Raw genomic sequence first — 18,842 nt, 5'->3', positions numbered from 1 at the left:
TGTGTCCATGTCTCTGTCGTCTGTTTGTGTCTGTGTGTCCATGTCTCTGTCGTCTGTTTGTGTCTGTGTGTCCATGTCTCTGTCATCTGTGTGTGTCTGCGTGTGCATGTCTCTATCATCTGCGTGTGTCTGTGTGTCCATGTCTCTGTTACCTGTTTGTATCTGTGTGTCCATGTCTCTGTTACCTGTTTGTGTCTGTGTGTCCATGTCTCTGTCATCTGTGTGTGCATGTCTCTATGGGGTGTGTGTGTCTGTGTGTCCAAATCTCTGTTACCTGTTTGTATCTGTGTGTCCGTGTCTCTGTCATCTGTTGTGTCGGGGAGTGTATGTTTGTCATCTGGGTGGGTGTGTATCTGTCTGTCATCTGTGTGTGTCTGAATCTCTCCCCCAACATGTGTCTTTATTAAAGCCACACCTTTATCACACGATCAGCTCACATAATAAGGTTGGTATCTCATGTGTGGACACCAAACATGTAGTTTAGCACTGTTCATAATAGGTGATGCCATTGCAACATTGACCATGCATTTTCTATAGATCTAGTATAGCGTAACTTTTTAACTCTGGTGTATCACATTGATTTCACTGATAACATAGACATGCAGTTGTTTTGACATGGGTATAAAGGATCAAGAGATTAAAACACCTTCCGACATGTGTTTCAGCTGGGGTTTTTTTTTCACTTATTAATGGCAGAATTTTGACAAAATTCTTGAAGTTTATGTTAGATGCGTATATATACATGAAAACATATAGATAGCACACCATTGGTCAACCACATCTGACTACAGCTGATGTGTGAAAAAGTACCTGCTAAAACACCACAATTGTTTGTAAAAATCAGCGGCTTAACGCAGGTTTCCAAAAGTGCGGGGCAGGGGCATGGGTCTTGATTCCCCCTACAATTCAAATATTTTCGGTAACCCCCAAATTTTCCCCAATTGGGTGCATTTCCTTCAACTGACTGACAAAAGTGGGTGGTGTGGCCCTCGGCCCCCTTTGTGTACACCAAAATGCAATCAAAATAACAGGGCAAAGGGCTGATGTGTCAATTTGTGTAATATTGTGCTCTATTGATAGTCAACATCTAAACCTCAAATCATCTTAATAAGTTTGGACATTTTCTATCATACCAAAAATGCATTTTTTGTTTGTGATTGCTTTCTTATTCTTTGTTTTCTGACTACTATATGCAGCTGCCAACTAAAAAATACTAAAAAAAAAACCCAACTCAAAATATTGTGTTGAATTTTAAGTTATAGCCCCCTCAAGTATTGTAAAATTATTTAGTATGTGAACTGGCTGCATAGTGTCTGCATCTCATAAATTAACAAAAAATTATGACCAAGAAGATATGATTTACCACATAGTGATTAATGTCAATGGGTATCACACATAAATGTGAGCAAAATTTACACTGTGCAAAAATTGGGTAATATTTACGTAACTTTGGTTAAACTACGAGCTACTGAATAATCAGTTTACTTTTCAAATCCCATTGAATTCTGTGCAAAAGATGTTGTTTTAGAATTGCGTGTGTGTCATTATTACTTGGTGGATTTCAGATTAAAAGTGATGTATGCACAAAGGATGATTCACACCTTCAGTAGATAACATAAAATGTGAAATCGACCAACATTTTGAATGTGTTTTTATTGTAAATATATCAGTCCAAATTTAAATTTAACCATGCATGTCTATGCAGTGGGCAAGCAGTGGTGTCATGTTCACTCACACAGCTGTGCTAACCGCAAGTTGACCCCAGTGGAGTGCTGGGTAGTGCTTAAATCATCCTCTGGATTGGCGGGTGATGCGGTTTAGGTTAGAATGTTACCGGTTTTAAATGTACTTAGTGGAAACAGGGATGTGAGAGTAGATGTGGAAACAGATCGGTTCGTAGTGATGTGACGTGGACACCAGGCAACTGTGAATCCACCTCATGAGGTAGACTATGCACAGCGTTCGAAATAAGCCCTATTGCAGTGCAATTTGCACCCCAAATTTTGCCTTTTGCAATACAACTTTAACAGTGTGGTGCAAAATTGAGTTCACAGATCGGTTCAGGTTGGTGTGGTGTGGACACCAGGCAACTGTGAATCCACCTCATGAGGTAGACTATGCACAGCGTTCGAAATAAGCCCTATTGCAGTGCAATTTGCACCCCAAATTTTGCCTTTTGCAATACAACTTTAACAGTGTGGTGCAAAATTGAGTTCACAGATCGGTTCAGGTTGGTGTGGTGTGGACACCAGGCAACTGTGAATCCACCTCATGAGGCAGACTATGCACAGCATTCGAAATAAGCCCTATTGCAGTGCAATTTGCACCCCAAATTTTGCCTTTTGCAATACAACTTTAACAGTGTGGTGCAAAATTGAGTTCACAGATCGGTTCAGGTTGGTGTGGTGTGGACACCAGGCAACTGTGAATCCACCTCGAAATAAGCCCTATTGCAGTGCAATTTGCACCCCAAATTTCGCCTTTTGCAATACAACTTGTGGTGCAAAATTGCGATACCACATTGTACTGACTTTACATATTGATCGTCTGAAACTGCACTTCAAATTGCTCTGCATCAGTAAATTGCACCACAACTTTCAAAATGGGATGCAAAAGTACAACGCAAGGTAGTAGAATTAATTTGAAGACTGACTATACAGACGCCTGGTATTTCTGCCAGTAGAAATACGGCGGTTGATGGCTGCTGGATGTTGTACCATTCTTTTATGTATATTTTATGTATCCCATCATGACCTTAAAAGAAGCTTGGGGGTCAAGAGAACATTTTCAGTACTTCCGTTGGATGCTAAAATCATGAAATATCCCTTTAATGCAAATGCTTGAAATATTAAGCCAAAATCATTCAAGGGCCCAAATCAAAATCTATGGGCTTGAACTCAAATTTTACAATTTTAATGTTACCCTTGCAGCTGGTCCCCATTTCTGACACTTTATAAGACTTCAGACGCACAAATCAACATCAGACTAGCTATGGATTGATGTTAAAGTCAATATTCAGTCCATACTGACTTCGGCATGTTTGGTGATAGAATTTCTCCGGGCCTGCAAGTTTAGCATGTCTGCAGGTCCGCAGTGATTTTCAAATCCTTTTGGCCCAAGGATCCACCTTATTTCAAGACCTGAGTGCACTCAATATTGGGCTATATTCCAGTTGAAATTCCACACAAGGGGTTGTAGATTTCAAATTGAGTCAGCCATTCAGCCCGGGGGGTCACTCACTACTTGACTTGCTACACACCCGCGTCCAAGAAAAACGTCTAAAAGGGTATGTTTTTCACCACACAGCGTCGTCGACGTCTTTTTGAAAAAGGGGTATTTTTTCAGAAGGCATCGTCATTTAGGGGTCCTTTTTCAGCCAAATCCTTAGACGTTTAGGGTTTGTAATATTATTGTTTGAGTGAGTTTGCACTAATTTGATAAAAATCACCACTTTTTAATCAATTCTTGTTACCTTTATGCATGTTTTCTTTAGTATCTATAGGTCTGCAACATTAAAAAGACACCTTGGGTATCAAATAAGCTCATTTCCCTGTTTACGCCACTTAGGGTATAAATTAGATATTTCTCAGTTGACGCCATTTAGGGTATTGTTTTTGCATGTGCTTCGCCATTTAGGGTAGGATTTTGCATATGTTTCGCCATTATAGGGGTGCAATTTGGTTATGTGAAAATTCGCCATTTAGGGTGCATTTCAGAGGTGGTCGGACGCGGGTGGGTAGCACTTTTGTGTGAGAGTGCCCCCCCCCCCCCCCCGGGCCATTCAGGTAAACCCCATTTTGAATTCACACTCCATGCATGTGTGCAAGGTTAAGGATATGTCTTCCATAGGGGGTGTAAGGATTTCAACTGGTATAACCCATTTTGTAGCAGACAACACTGAATCATGGTAGCCCCATTTGAAATTCACACTCCCTGTGTGGATGGTTTGTCCTCCATAGGGGGTGTATGGATTTCAACTGGAATTGCCCATTGATTGGTCTTTATGGATTGATCATATTTTCATGTGTTGGACTGTTGGTATAGTTAATTGGCTATGAAATAGAAGTGGATAACTTGTGAAAATTTGCACCAAATGATTGATGGTTTTGTTACCACCCTTAACTACATCTATAGTTTATGGGGAAAAGAAATCAGACTTTAACAGTGACAGTCTTTTTAATATGATTGATGTTGGGTCCAGTCATATTTCATAAATTTGTCTTTGTCAATAATGTGATGACATTAAAGCTACTGTTGCAATCGACGTTTGCTTTTGACACAGTAGTACGTAGCATGCTGCAAGGGATATGGGGAGGCAGTGGTGACACCAGGAATTTTTTCAGGGGGTCATGGGGGGTGGAAAGTGAATTTCTGGAGATGGGGCAAAATATCAAGAGCTATCTCAAAAACCACTGAACCAATACTAGGCTAGTTTTTTATACAGTAAAAAGCTGCGTCGGCAGTGTGATGATGAATACAAAAGTCAAAAGTAGGAAACTACCGTGAAGTATATAAAATTGGGCGAGCTTTCGGCCATAGGCCTTTTTCATAGCCATGATATAATACTTGTGAAAACAAAACATGCACAAGGAATAAACGTTGATAAACGCGCGTGCGGGTGAGGGACGAGCTATCTGCTTCCCAAAATCCATAAAGCCAACACCCCAGGAAGACCAGTAGTATCTACGTGTAATTACCCCACTGAACTGATATCAAGTTATCTTGATAGTGTTCTCACTCCGATCGTGGAGTCTCTGCCGTCGTATGTCAAAGATACCAATGATGCACTTCCTATTTTCGATCATTTCGAATTTTCTGGACCCAACCGACTTCTGTTTACTATGGATGTTAAATCGCTTTGTAAACACGGTCATACCCATCGATGAGGCTCTAGTTGCTCTTAAATACTTCCTGGATCGCACCCCATCCAACAACAGACCCAGCACCACTACACTGATTAGGCTTGCTGAACTAGTTCTTAAACTTTCGTCATTTGAGTTTAACAACTAGCACTTCATCCAGAAATCTGGGATCGTCATGGGGACTAAATTAGGCCCAAGCATGGCTTGCATCTTCATGGGTTATATAGACAATCAAATCTTCTCCCAGTATACCGGTATCAAACCAGATCTCTACTGCCGCTACATAGATGACATCATCGGATTTTCGTCATGTTCTCGCGATGTCCTGGAGAAATTCATCAACTATGTGAAATCATTTCATCCATCCTTAGATTTCACCTTCGAAATCTCCAATAACTCGGTATCATTCCTCGACATTCAAGTCCTTGTCAACCAAGACAACAACAAACTCAGAACCAGCGTCTACTACAAACCCACCGATTCCCATAGCTACCTTACCTACTCCTCATCACATCCTTCGGCGTGCAAAAACTCTATCCCTCAATCTCAGCTTCTCCGACTTCGCCGTCTTTGCAGTGAAGATGAAGATTTTGAGAACCGAGCTTCTGAAATGTGCACCTTCTTCCACGAAAGAGACTACCCGGAACACATCACTAAAGATGCTAAGCGTAAGGTTGATAGATATCTCGTGAAGAAGCTATCAAACCTACACCTGCCACCAACACCGATCGCGTCCCGCTGGTTCTCACATATCACCCTCTGAACGTCACGTGTTGCCAAAATCGTTCAGAAGAACTTCCACTTAATTCGCGCGGATCCAGCTACTCATGCCATCTTCCCATCACCTCCCCTACAAGCGTACAGAAAAGACCAAAACCTCAGAGACTCTCTCGTCCACTCCCTAGTCACTCCTAAGCATGATAATGCCTCCATGACCGCATGTAAGAGACCGCGATGCAAAACTTGTCGGTTTGTCTATAACACTGCTACAATCAACGGTCCCAAAGATAACTTTAACATCAAGGGTGACTTCACTTGCACCACTAAGGACTGCATATATGCCATTACGTGTCGAAAATGCGCTTCAGTGTACATCGGTGAAACTGGACGAATGATATCAGAACGTTTTCGGGAACATCTCAGAGATACCAACAGAGGGAACATCACCAAACCAGTTGCTAAACATTTTTCAACGAATGGTCACAGCCAGGCAAATTACTGGACTCAAAAAATGCCACGGTAACACGGCAAGTCGCCGCAAAGATGAACAGCAGCTAATTGTCAATTTAGGAACACTTACGCCTTCAGGAATGAACGTTGATTTTCCCGCTTTCCGTCGTTAGGCCCGTTCGCGTTTTTTGTGCTTTCCCGCTCACGTTTTTTATGTTTCCCCGCTTGCGTTTTTTGTGCTTTTCCGCTCGCGCTTTCGTCCCTCACCCGCACGCGCGTTTATCAACCTTTATTCCTTGTGCATGTTTTGTTTTCACAAGTATTATATCATGGCTATGAAAAAGGCCTATGGCCGAAAGCTCGCCCAATTTTATATACTTGTAGTTTCCTACTTTTTACTTTTGTAGTTTTTTATACTCATTTTAATGCATTTTTCATGCTGATTCCAAATATTGTCATGAAAATGTACAATTTTGAATTTAAAAAAAAATTGAAACTTGTCATCTGCAGTTGACACCCTTGTGGAGAGAGTTAAAATCTGTAGTGATTCTTGCATTGATCTTATGGAAAATGAGTCTAGAAAGCCAATAATTACATTTATATTACCATAGGTCTTGCGTTTCTTGAGTTAAGGCCAATAATATATCAAAACTAAACATTTGGGCATCTTCCTACTCCCCTCCAGAGAAAAATTATACACATAGGGCAGAAATGACACCCATTATATCAAACCATGGGAACTCTATTACAGAACCTAAACCATTACTCATGTATGTCAGCTTTATTTGTCTCCATATTTTAGTGCAAACACTGCTATGTCATGCTCCCCTCCGACCCACCTTGATAATATGGCAAAATGCACCAATGAAGTCATTATGTGCTACAACATATTTTGGAGGTATGATTGTTTTTGTTTCTTTTGCATATAACTGAACATGAGATATTTTAAATAAAATAAAATTGCAGTGCTTATTACTGAAAGAAACCTGTACTTTTTTTTAATACCAGGGTCACTTTCCCATCAGCTTTGACATGTTTGTTATCCGTGGTTCAAACATAAATAGTCATAATTAATATTTTGAAATATTAATTTTGACTATTTATGTTTAAAAGCCATCAAACAAGATTATAGAAATTTGTCTTCTTTACAAAATAAAACTGATATCAATGAATAGACTATGCAGCTGCATAGTTTTGAACCAATAATGCATGGGGGTGTATGGTATAACAGGATTTTTTCACAGGGGGTTTAATTTTTACATTTTTTTTTTGTCCTGCGAGGAATTGAACCGGGACCTCTCGCACCAAAGGCAAAGACCTTAACCAGTGCGCCACTGCGAATTCCAAACCCATGCTTCAATATGTAGCCATTTCAAACCTAAATCAAACAAAACCCCAACTGTTCAGGATAGTTAAATTCATGAAAAAATTAACCCTGCAAAAATAACGGTACAAGGTAACCTATTGCACACTGAACTTTTCACTGACTGAAATATTCTTCAAAAGAAGAGCCACTACTAGTTTAGCTCAAATCTAATTATCAGTGAAATGTCACTAGAATCCACAACAAGCTCATCTATCAGGGCACAGTTCTTTAACTCCAATACATTTGTACATTCATTGAATGACCTTCAAAAATTTGAGTACAAAAACTCATACTCTGCCACATGAAGTCAAATTTTGCACACTAATTGTTTAATTGAGGTTATTGAACTGTGCCATTGGGATGAGGCCATTGTGGTCCATAGTGTGTGCAGATCAGTTACAACACCATTTTTTATAGCCAAGCATGAAAGCAAGAAGAATTTTAAACCAATTAACAAATCATAAAAGAAACAATTGTCAAATTCTTTGATAGCCATTGCAGTGCTTAATAAAATTAAATAAGAAATAACAAAAATTGGGAGCAAACAAATTGACAGTAGAAATGAGTAAAATATTCAGGACTGAGTTGTTACTCAAAGATTTTTAATGAATTGAATTGAATCGGTTAAGATCGGAATGATATAATTATTCTGTGTCATCTAGAAATTCAACACCTACGCACAGGATTCAAGTGATTGAATTTTAGTACCGTATAATGATAGGAACTCAAACATGATGATCCATCAAGTCACAAGTCCTTTTTTGAAATATGCTTCTATACTCAATTACTCATAGGTGTTAGGTACAGAACCTCGCACTCCTTGAGGGCGCTTATTACGAACTATGTAGGTTATTGAACTGAGTTGAGGAACTTTATGGCATTGGAAGTGGCATGATTATTACTACCATAAGAACACATAAGATAAAAGATATATAAATGCTATATACAAATTCAAAGTATAGACCTCTGGAAAAGGCAACCGTTACTACTACTTTCTGAAATTACGCCAATTTATCAATCGCTGAAAACAATATAAAACAAAAGAATTTTAACACTTTCTTTGCTAATATCTCAAAATCAATATTAGCGACATCCGACTCATTTCCCTTGATCGTGTCACATATAGCTGTTAATTAGCTATTAGTTGAAGAAAATCTCTCTTTTCTTTGATAAGCTTACAAAAGCATTGAAGAATGGATCTATTGTTTGAGCAAAGGATGATTTTATGGAATCATTATTTTCATTAAAAGTAAAAGCAATTTCACCTGTAACATTTGATGCTGCTACAACGAGAAATTATGTGGGAGGCAGATGCTCAGCTGAATACTTGCAATTGACTATCAATTAAAGTTTGTTCGGCTTATAATTGGCAAAAAATAACATCTGTGTATTGATATAGTATGGCGTGCACGCAGTTGGGCGCAGCACTTACGCTAAGTTACGTGTTGCATAATGCATGACTAGTGCATGCTTATGTGAATTTACGTGAGAATGGGTTGGGACTTTATTGACGCTCACAGTAACAAAAATTAAGGAATAATTTTTGCCAATTATAAGCCAAACAAACTGTAAACTTGGCAGGATCAATAGCCTATGTCTTCATGTCACACACCTACACCAAAATGTGACATGATCAAGGAAAATGAGTAACATGTCGACCCTGGTCGAAAATGAGTTTTACATATGTTTAAAAAGAAGACATTGAGAGCTTTCAGAAACTGAAAACCCCAAGTTAATACGGCTTTTCTGTGTGAAGTTATGTCAATTTATCAATCCCTGAAAACAATATAAAACAAAAGAATTTTAACACTTTCTTTGCCAATATCTCAAAATCAATATTAGCGACATCCAACTCATTTCCCTTGATCGTGTCACAAATGCTTCAATAGGTACAGAAACCAACTAGATATAAATAGCTGGGAATAAGTTCAAATCTTTTTAATACTACATGTATGGTGGACTATCATGCGTGGAAAGGGGATAGGTATAAGTTAATGGGGGAAGGGATGGTGGTCTTTTCTTTTACAAGGTCAGTCAACAATTTCAAACTTGGGATCATTCAATGAGAGACTATTGACACTCACAGAACGCTTGTCATGCAGCGAGACTTGAAACAAATAAGGAATAACAACCGAGCAAAATACAAAGTTTTGCACATTTTTGTAGAGGAATATCAAGAAGTAATTGTAATTGTTTAAAAAACATCAAAAGTAGAAAAAAAGAAATGAAATTATGTCAATATTAGGGAAAAATAGATTAAAATATATTGATAACTAATAGAAAGGGGATTCAAAAATGTGATCACTGGGTGTGAGGGAGATAAAAATGGGATCATATCTTTATGTGCCTGCACACTACTGCCACCCAGGGCCATCAGAGTTGGTGCGGAGCCGCGGAGCCACACCTGCTTTTCAGAAAAGAAAGAAAAAAAAATTAATTAAAAATGCATACTCTTTTTGACAAATGATCTTGCTGAGAATGGCTCCTAAAGTGTATAGAATCACAAAAATACAACAGCTTAGGGGGCTTTGCCCCCTGACCCACACCTTCCAGTCCTGCTTGGAGTCAACTCCAGACTCCCCTCCCCCATCCGGCAGCCACCTCACCATTATTTTTTACCTTCCAACAGGCCTGCTGTCATGATTGTTGCTCACCTCCCTCCTCACCCCTTCCTCTTCCCATTCCTCATCCACTACCCTCCCCATCCCCCTCTCCCTGGGAAAAAAAGTAAACTCATGTCATTGATGTATTGTCCCATTACGGTATTTATCTGTCGCTACAAATGTTTCAATTTATTACCATGACTTATGACAGGAATGTGGGTATCAAATGAGGGCGTTACAGAGGAGATATTTTACCCTACCCAGAATCCTTTGCAACTTGATACATCACCTCAGCTCATCAAATGACATTATTTTTGGAAATTAAATGTAAAACTGGAACTAAAATTTGCAACTCACTTTGCTATGTTGCACCCGAAAACATCAGACTTCATCAAGCATCTAATTGATGGTGGTGTAACGTCAGATGTACATGTACAAGTAGCAAAATGAGTTGCAAATTTTAGTTTCAGTATTAGATTTAATTTACAATAACAATGTTTTGAGCTAACGAATAAATAATCCACACATATCACCAAATGACACTATTACTTTGTACAGGTTCCCTTTAATTTTGTTTTAAAATTGAAATGGAAGCAATGCATCATGGGAAGTGTCGGATATCTTCTCCGAGAGTGTTAATTCGTTGGGGGAGCCCATGCAGTTCAAGCCATTTAAAAATGACTTGAACATGTGAAGTATTTTAATACTTAAAATGTAAAAACATACTTGTCACTTGCACCATACTAGCTATCTTCATCGAGTTTGAATTCACCAAATTCATACACATGTGTGGAACAAATAAATGGTATCACATACTTTTTAATTTGAAATCTTTATTCCGTTTTGAACATGGTTTGAATAGATCAGGGCCGTAGCAAGGTTGACAAATGTGGGGCAGCCATCACAAATGTTGGGCGGCCAACCCAGATTGAAATAGAGATATAAAAGAAAAACATAACAAATTTCTCAAAAAGTGGGGCGGCCATGGCATCCTTTGTAATGAGATATTTTTACATAATGAAATCTTTTGATGATCCAAAACAATTTGTTCATTCTTTTTTTTAAACTTTCATCCTTTGTAATGAGATATTTTTACATAATGAAATCTTTTGATGATCCAAAACAATTTGTTCATTCATTTTTTTAGAAATGGATCAATTTGTTATCATTTATAACAAAAAAAGAAGATTATTTAACAAATTATTAAGCTTACCAAAATGACTGTCATTTAATTTGTAACACCTGGCGTCTTATTTGGTGTAAAAGTGGGGGTTTTTTTTGCGCTATGTTTATTTTCATGCTTAATTTCATGTTCGTAACAGCTATGGCGAAAATGACAATGCTCAAATATATCCCATGTGTGTATAGCTCATTGTACAGAAGCTTATAATCTTGAATTTAAAAACAAGTGAAAAAGTTAAAAATCATCAAATCCCGAAAAATTTATTGCGCAAAAAATGTCCACTTTTGCAATACCTTATGATATTGAACCTTATTTCTTTAGAGATCAGTCAATATTAGCCTAGTGGGAGTTTTGACAAATAAAAATGTACAACAAATTTTGTGTTCCCCCTCATATCCGGTCCACTCAACATTTTCAGATTCCCCCTTGTATTCCCCTTTTTCTCCATTTGAAACTTAACATACATCCTCATAATTCAGATTCCTCCCTGCAAGACCAAAATAAAATTTGGATCCCCTTAAAATTTCCACCCCCCTAGTGTAATTATTGAACAGTCCCATTTTTATACCCTTTTGTCTGATCAGTACTTCTTCCCAAGTGATTAAATTTGTAATTTGACCAGAAAAGTGTGAAATTCCTATTTTATTATGTAAAACCAACAAAGCTGTCAACTTTTTCTTGTTCTTTTCTTCTTTTTTGGGGGGTTTCCTTCCACAGCTGATAGATTTTGTGATTGATAACATTGGTATACCGTAGCCTATAAAAGAGCCAAAGTAACATCATGCCTCATTGCCAAGTTCCATAAACCAATAATCATTCAATAATAATAACCATTCAATAATAATAATTCTAAAGTTGTGGAGTATGAGTATTTGTACCCAAGGCATACAAAAGTCGTACTACATGTAAGACTATAAGCATATTGCGGTCAAAGAGCTTTGTACTGACAGTGATAATGTATGAAATCGTAGTGTAGTCTGTACTAGCATGCTGACTAGTTAGGCCTGCTGATTACTGTAATTTTGAGGACATTATTTTCTCGCATTGACGATTTTGAACTTTTACTTGTTTTTAAACTCGGTGTTTTTGACACAATTTGATCCAACTAAACTAAATGAGGCCATTATGAAAATGGAGTTATTATCATCCTCCGGGTTATCCAGGCCTGTGACCAGGATTTATTGGGGGGCTGATTTTGAAAAAGTGAACTTGGGGCAGATTTTGAAAAGGTGGACTTTTTTCAAAATTTGGACCTTTTTGATCAAAAAGGCATAAAAAACCTCTTATTTTCAATCGCTACACTCGCAAATGGGACTTTTTGAATAAAAAAGAGGACTTTTTTTCCTTTTGGCGATTGGGGGGTTCATCCGGCCCCTCGTCCTTCCCTTAGTTACAGGCCTGGGGTTATCATCAAAGGTGTCAATCTGTTCTGAAATGTAGTGTAGCTTGAGTCCAGTCTCTGGCTTGAGTCATCCTATGGTGGGGCACCAACCATAATTGATTTGTGGGCGCACACCATTTTTTAGCAATTATCCTATGGGATTTTCTAAATTTTCAAATCAATTGGGGGGGCCTGTACTCGCTGTGCCCTGACGCTACATCACTGTTTCAAACAGAATAGTTCAATGGACTCATTCTGTTTTATTAGGAATAAATAAGCAAGTTTAGTTTGAGTTGAGTTGTTACTTTTACTTAGTAATCTGCCTCTTCAACAAAACGATTTATATATCAATTCAGCAGCGGCGCTACGGGGGGGGCATTTTCCCCAAATATTTTTCTTGCCCCCTAGTTTGCCCCCCCACTTTTGAGGCAAAACCAAAATCACATAAATTTCCACTTTTTGCAGCAATTTTGCGCAAAATTTAGCAATTTTCCCCCCTGAAATTCACAACAAAATTCCTGGTGCCGCCACTGTATCAATTCAATTGTCTAAAGATAAATTTGTACATTTGAAACAATCGAAGGAAGTGATCTGTCTTCAACAAAATGATTTATAGTATACTCAATTTGAAACAGTTCAATTCAATTGTCCAAATTTGTATTAAATGAATTTGTACATTTGAAACAAAATGATTTATAGTATATTCTTTGAAACAATTCAATTGTCTAACATTGTATTTTGCATGTGAACATGTGAAACAATCAAAGGAAGTTGTCTATCTTCAACAAAATGATTTTTAATATACTCATTTGAAACAGTTCAATTCAGTTGTCGAACATTGTATTAAATGAATTTGTACATGTGAAACAATCGGAGGAAGTCATCTATCTTCAACAAAATGATTTTTAATATACTCATTTGAAACAGTTCAATTCAATTGTCTAACATTGTATTAAATGAATTTGTACATTTGAAACAATAGCAGGAAGTGATCTATCTTCAACAAAACAATTTACATAGCATACTCATTTAAAACAATCCAAGGGAGCCCAATTTTGGGGCCATAGCATCGCACCAGGCCCGTACACAGGATTTCATGGGGGGGTGCTGATTTTGAAAAAGTGGACCTTTTTTCCAAATTTTGTGAAAAGAGGACTTTCTTCTTAAAATTTGGACCTTTTTTGTCCAAAAAAGCGTAAAAACCCTGATTTTTTGGCTCGCTACGCTCGCAAATTCTGACATTTTTGGACTTTTTTTATACTTTTCTAAATTTGGGCGGTGTGTCTTACCCCCCTGCGTACGGGCCTGCATCGCACTTGCACGTCGCAGGGGTGATGTGCCCTCCTCAGAAGTGAGAAATTTTCACAAAATGAAGACCTAATTGAAGCCATTTGGTGAACCATTTTGGCCTTATTTTTGTGTAAAACATTATTTTGAAAAAGCCAAAAATTTGTGCAATGATGGCCCAGTTGAAGCCATTCATGGACAAGTTTTCATTGTTAAGTTATTGCTTAAAATATAAAGTGCACAGGTGTCCAATACAGAATCGAAAATGGCCAGTTTTTATATATACGCAGGGGGGTCTCTGGGTTGGGAAATTTGCAAAATGAAGGGCCAAATGAAGCCATTTGGTACATCATTTTTACACTATTTATATCATTGCTTAAGGGATCTGGAATGAGCGTTTTGAGTGCTTCGACAGTATTTTTTGTGGGACAGGAGAGCACATCAGACATATCGAATTGCATTCTGAATACGAGGAATGTCTTTCTGATATCAGGTGATGTCATCTTTTGAAAAAAACGATATAATACAAATTTTATGACAAATTATTAAAATTTGATATTTTTCACATTTTTGATATATAACAGTCCACGAAGTAAATTTTATCAATCTAATGACATATTCTTAAAGTGTATGTAGCTGGGAGGAAAAGCCGACGATCAATTGAAAATTTTGACCTTTCGTATTGAAGATATGGGTTTTTTTCCCAAAAGACCTCATTTTTTTGTGTTTTGGGAAAAAAATCCATATCTTCAATACGAAAGGTCAAAATTTTCAATTGATCGTCTGCTTTTCATCCCACCTACATACACTTTAAGTATAAATCATCAGATTTATAAAGTTTACTTCAAGTACTGTTAAATATCAAAAATATCAATTTTTAATCATTTGCCATAAAATGTGTATTACATTGCAATTTCAAAAATCAAAATTATTTGATATCAGAAGGCCATTCTTCGTATTCAGAATGCAATTCGATATGTCTGATGTGCTCTAATGTCCCACAATAAATACTGTCCAAACGCTCATACCCTTAAAAAGGGCTCAAATCAATTTACACAATTTTAAATGTTTTACTGGTCCACTGACACTTTATAAGACTTTTTTTTATAAAAAATTTACTAAATCTTGCATGGATTGGATTGATGTTGCAGTCAGCATTGGGTTCATCTTAATAAATACTGACTTTGGTGACAAATGTGACAGGCCCTGTACTAGTATATCGGCGAGCTTGCAGTAGTTTTCACATACTTTTGGGCTGAGGACCTGATCCCCTGTTGCCCCCCTCCAATTCACACCTGAAAGACATGACCATTATATCTCGCACACAGGGAGTATAAATTTCAAATGGAGTCACCCATTCAGGTAACCCCATTTGAAATTCACTGTGTGGAAGATTAAGGTCATGTCTTCCATAGGGGGTGTATGGATTTCAATTGGAATAGCCCAATGATAGAATTCAATTATAATTGTTTAAACGGGACCTGTTTTTATACTGGTTACCTTTGTTTTAGTTTGTTTTGATACTACAAAATACAAAAGATAAAAAAACTGTGATGCTATTCGAAAATCAAGCCTTGTTTTGCAATTCTGTTTATACTTTATATGGCGTGACAAACTAAATGTGTATTGCGAGCTGGCAATCTCGCGCAGAACGCCTAGCATAATGCAAAGTTGATCGTGCGCACTGGAGCGGTATATGCGTTTGGGTGCGGATGACTCGAATGCTGGACCCAATATTGAATGATTGATGATGTCTTGGAAGAGCATCTATAAATGGGTTATTTTTTCAAATGTTTTGAATTGTGCTAAATTTAGCCTAAAATCTGAGCATCGCGGTATAAAAATGGATCCTAATTGGTCCATTTGGACCCAATATCGATTGATTGATGATGTCTCGGAAGAGGGTCTATAAATGGGTTATTATTTCGAATGTTTTGAATTGTGTTAAATTTAGCCTAAAATCTGGGCATCGTGGTATAAAAAAGGATCCTAATTGGTCCAATTTTAGATTTCTGAGGCATGTTCCACCCCAAATCAAAGCATACTACACAAGTCAATATTGTTCCAGATTATATAGAAGAACCACATTAAAGTGGATTGCATATCCCCTGCGAATATCCCCACTGTCCTCATTTTGGTTGATCTGGTCACCTAGATGTGGTTTTGGGCTATTCCAGTTGAATTCCATACACCCCCTATGGAAGACATGACCTTAATCTCCTACATAGGGAGTGTGAATTTGAAATCAGTTACCCATTCAGGCAACCCTATTTGAAAGATTAAGGTCATGGATTTCAAATGGAATAGCCTCCTATGTAGGCGAGAAATGGGTAATTAATGAATTCTAGAAAGTATTGATGTCATCATCCACACGGGCTTACACAACCCTCATATATGGAAATAGGCAATTCCAGTATACCCCCTAAATCTCCCACACAAGGAGGGTGAATTTCAAATGGGGTTATCTGAATGGGTGACTCCATTTGAAATCTACAACCCCTGTGTGGGAGATTAAGGTCATGCCTTCCACAGGGGGTGTATGGATTTCAACTGGAATTGCCCAGTCTCTCCTTTTACCCACTTTGAAGAGAGCCGCGTGGGTTGAATATGTACATAATAAATAGGCTTGTATTATTATTACTATAACAAGAAGAAGAAATACTGATGAGAATTAATCATTTATCAACTTTGTGATTGGCACGGCAACAGGAATTGTTTACATCTTGCATCGATAAGAATAATGTGGTTGTAGCAAGCCGGGCAAGCATCCGGGGGTAGCCATAGTTAATGCCCTGCATGCTAGCCATAGGTTTTAACATGAAAAATCCAAGTTTTGAGATATTTTTTTTCAAAATATCAAAGTTATCTTAAGAGCCACTGAACCAATACTAGGCTTGTTTGTACGCATTTTAGTGCATTTTTCATGCTGATTCCAAATATGGCCATGAAAATGTACAATTTTGAAATTTGTGAATATTCAAAAAAAATTGAAACTTGTTGTCTGCAGTCGACACCTGCGTGGAGTTAATTCCCCACTTTTTGCATACCATTATACTGATGAGGTGGGTGTATGTATAATTCTGAATAATTTAAAATTAAAACTTTTACGCTTCTTTTTTAATCTACTGAGAGTACATTCACAGAATTCTCCGTCATCAGCCCATGTTTTTTTGCAGAATTCTCCACGTCATCAGCCGATGTTTTTAGCTCTGATGGTTTCTTGGAAACAAATTTGGGATCAACTTAAATCAAATGATGTGACACTAAATGAAGTCACCATAGTTTCAAAAAGTTAGACAGTTTCTAAAAGAGTAGAATGAAAAGCCATGACTCCAGTTTGTCCCAGTTACATCCAACAAATGAGATATATATTTCCCATGTGGAAAGCAATGCTTTGGCACTGATTAACGCCACCCTCTGTTGCTTACTTGCTTACTTTGCTTATGTCGACTTGTCTAGTCGGACTCGCTGATGGCTCTCCACACAACCCTGTTCTGCATGCAGTTCCTAATGTCTTGTCTCTCTATCCTCAATTAGTTGCTTAATGTAGTCCTTCCGTGGTTGTCCTCTTGATCTTTTACCATGCGTAGGCTGCCACAGTAAAACTCTGGAAGCTGCCTCTGTTTCACTTGTGGCACAGTGTCCAGCAAATCTCAGCCTTTTGTTTTCAGCCTTTCGGAGATTGGGGAGAGATTGCCGTACAGCTCCTTATTGGCGGTGTGCGGCTGCCAGGTAACATTAAGTGCTTTTCTCAGTCTGTAACAAAATTTTAGAAACAAAAGTAAAAAAGATGCTATTATTCTTCCATATTTGGTTTTAAAAAAGGATAATATTATATTTATCAACTATTTTTTAGTTTTTACCTATCTGTGCATATTTTTATGCAAGTCTGGTCTCTCGTTATCATACTTGTACATACTACAGGGCTGCATGAGACATGGACAATCAGAGAAAATATCTTACCCTTCCCAGAATCCTTTGCAACATGATACATAACCTCATTTCATTATATGACATTCTCATTACTTTGTTTTGGTTCCCTTTGTTTTCAGTTTGAGAATAGACTGGCTGAACATGGGTTGATAAGAAATAAACATTTTGCTAGACTGGATGTCACAATGTGCTCTGATCCCTGAGGTACATTTCGTCCCATGTTACTAGATGTAAATATTAAGGGGGTACTACACCCCTGGCCAATTTTGTGCCTATTTTTGCATTTTTCTCAAAAATTATAGCGCATTGGTAACAAGTAAGATATGAATATTATAGGGGCAATGACTGCAACTACTGCACAGAAAATAGTTGTGGAGGTACAGTTAAAAAAGAGGGAAAACCAATATTTGATCAATAAATCAATAACTACTTGCCTTGAGTTGCTGAATCTTCAGTGCAGTAGTTGTAGTCTTTTTGCCCCTATAATATACATATCTTACTTGTCACCAATGCGCTATAATTTTTGAGAAAAATGCAAAAATAAGCACAAAATTGGCCAGGGGTGTAGTACCCCCTTAAAGTACAGAAAATTGAAATAGGAGAAATGCATTGTGGGAAGTGTTCGATATCTTCTCTGGTGGACAGTGTTAATTGGTAACTAGTAAAGTTTATATTTCTTTTCTGATGGTGAGATGGATTGGGTTGTTCCAGTTGAAATCTATACACCCCATATGGAAGACATGACCCACACAAGGAGTGTGAAGTTCAAATGGGGTTACCTGAATGTCCAGACATCCAGGAGGGATTGGGACAGCAAATGGGAAAACCCTACTCTTTTTGAAACTGACTGCGATTACATGTGCAGATATGGCTCTCGATACATGGTACCAACGGTGAACCTGGGACAGCATCCCGGGGACTGCATGTACGACAGAAGAGTACCCAAACATTCTCCTGTAGATTATTTTGGCATTTGCATGTGTAATTGAATATATAATACAAAACCCACCCAAGTCCATACGTTGGCTAAATTGAGTTAAGCATGGGAAATTGTTGC

General features: G+C 37.8%; 1 protein-coding gene across 1 annotated transcript in view; it reads left to right on the top strand.

Moving 5' to 3' along the window:
- Positions 1 to 18,842, top strand: part of LOC140159143 (serine/threonine-protein kinase ULK3-like) — a 194,594-nt gene that overhangs the window by 92,165 nt on the left and 83,587 nt on the right. The gene's annotated exons all lie outside the window — the stretch shown is intronic.

Source organism: Amphiura filiformis, chromosome 8, assembly GCF_039555335.1.
Source record: "Amphiura filiformis chromosome 8, Afil_fr2py, whole genome shotgun sequence".
In the NCBI taxonomy this organism is placed as follows: Eukaryota; Metazoa; Echinodermata; class Ophiuroidea; order Amphilepidida; family Amphiuridae; genus Amphiura; species Amphiura filiformis.
The sequence above is the reverse complement of the archived record's forward strand: the minus strand, read 5'-3'. Positions and strand labels throughout refer to the sequence as shown.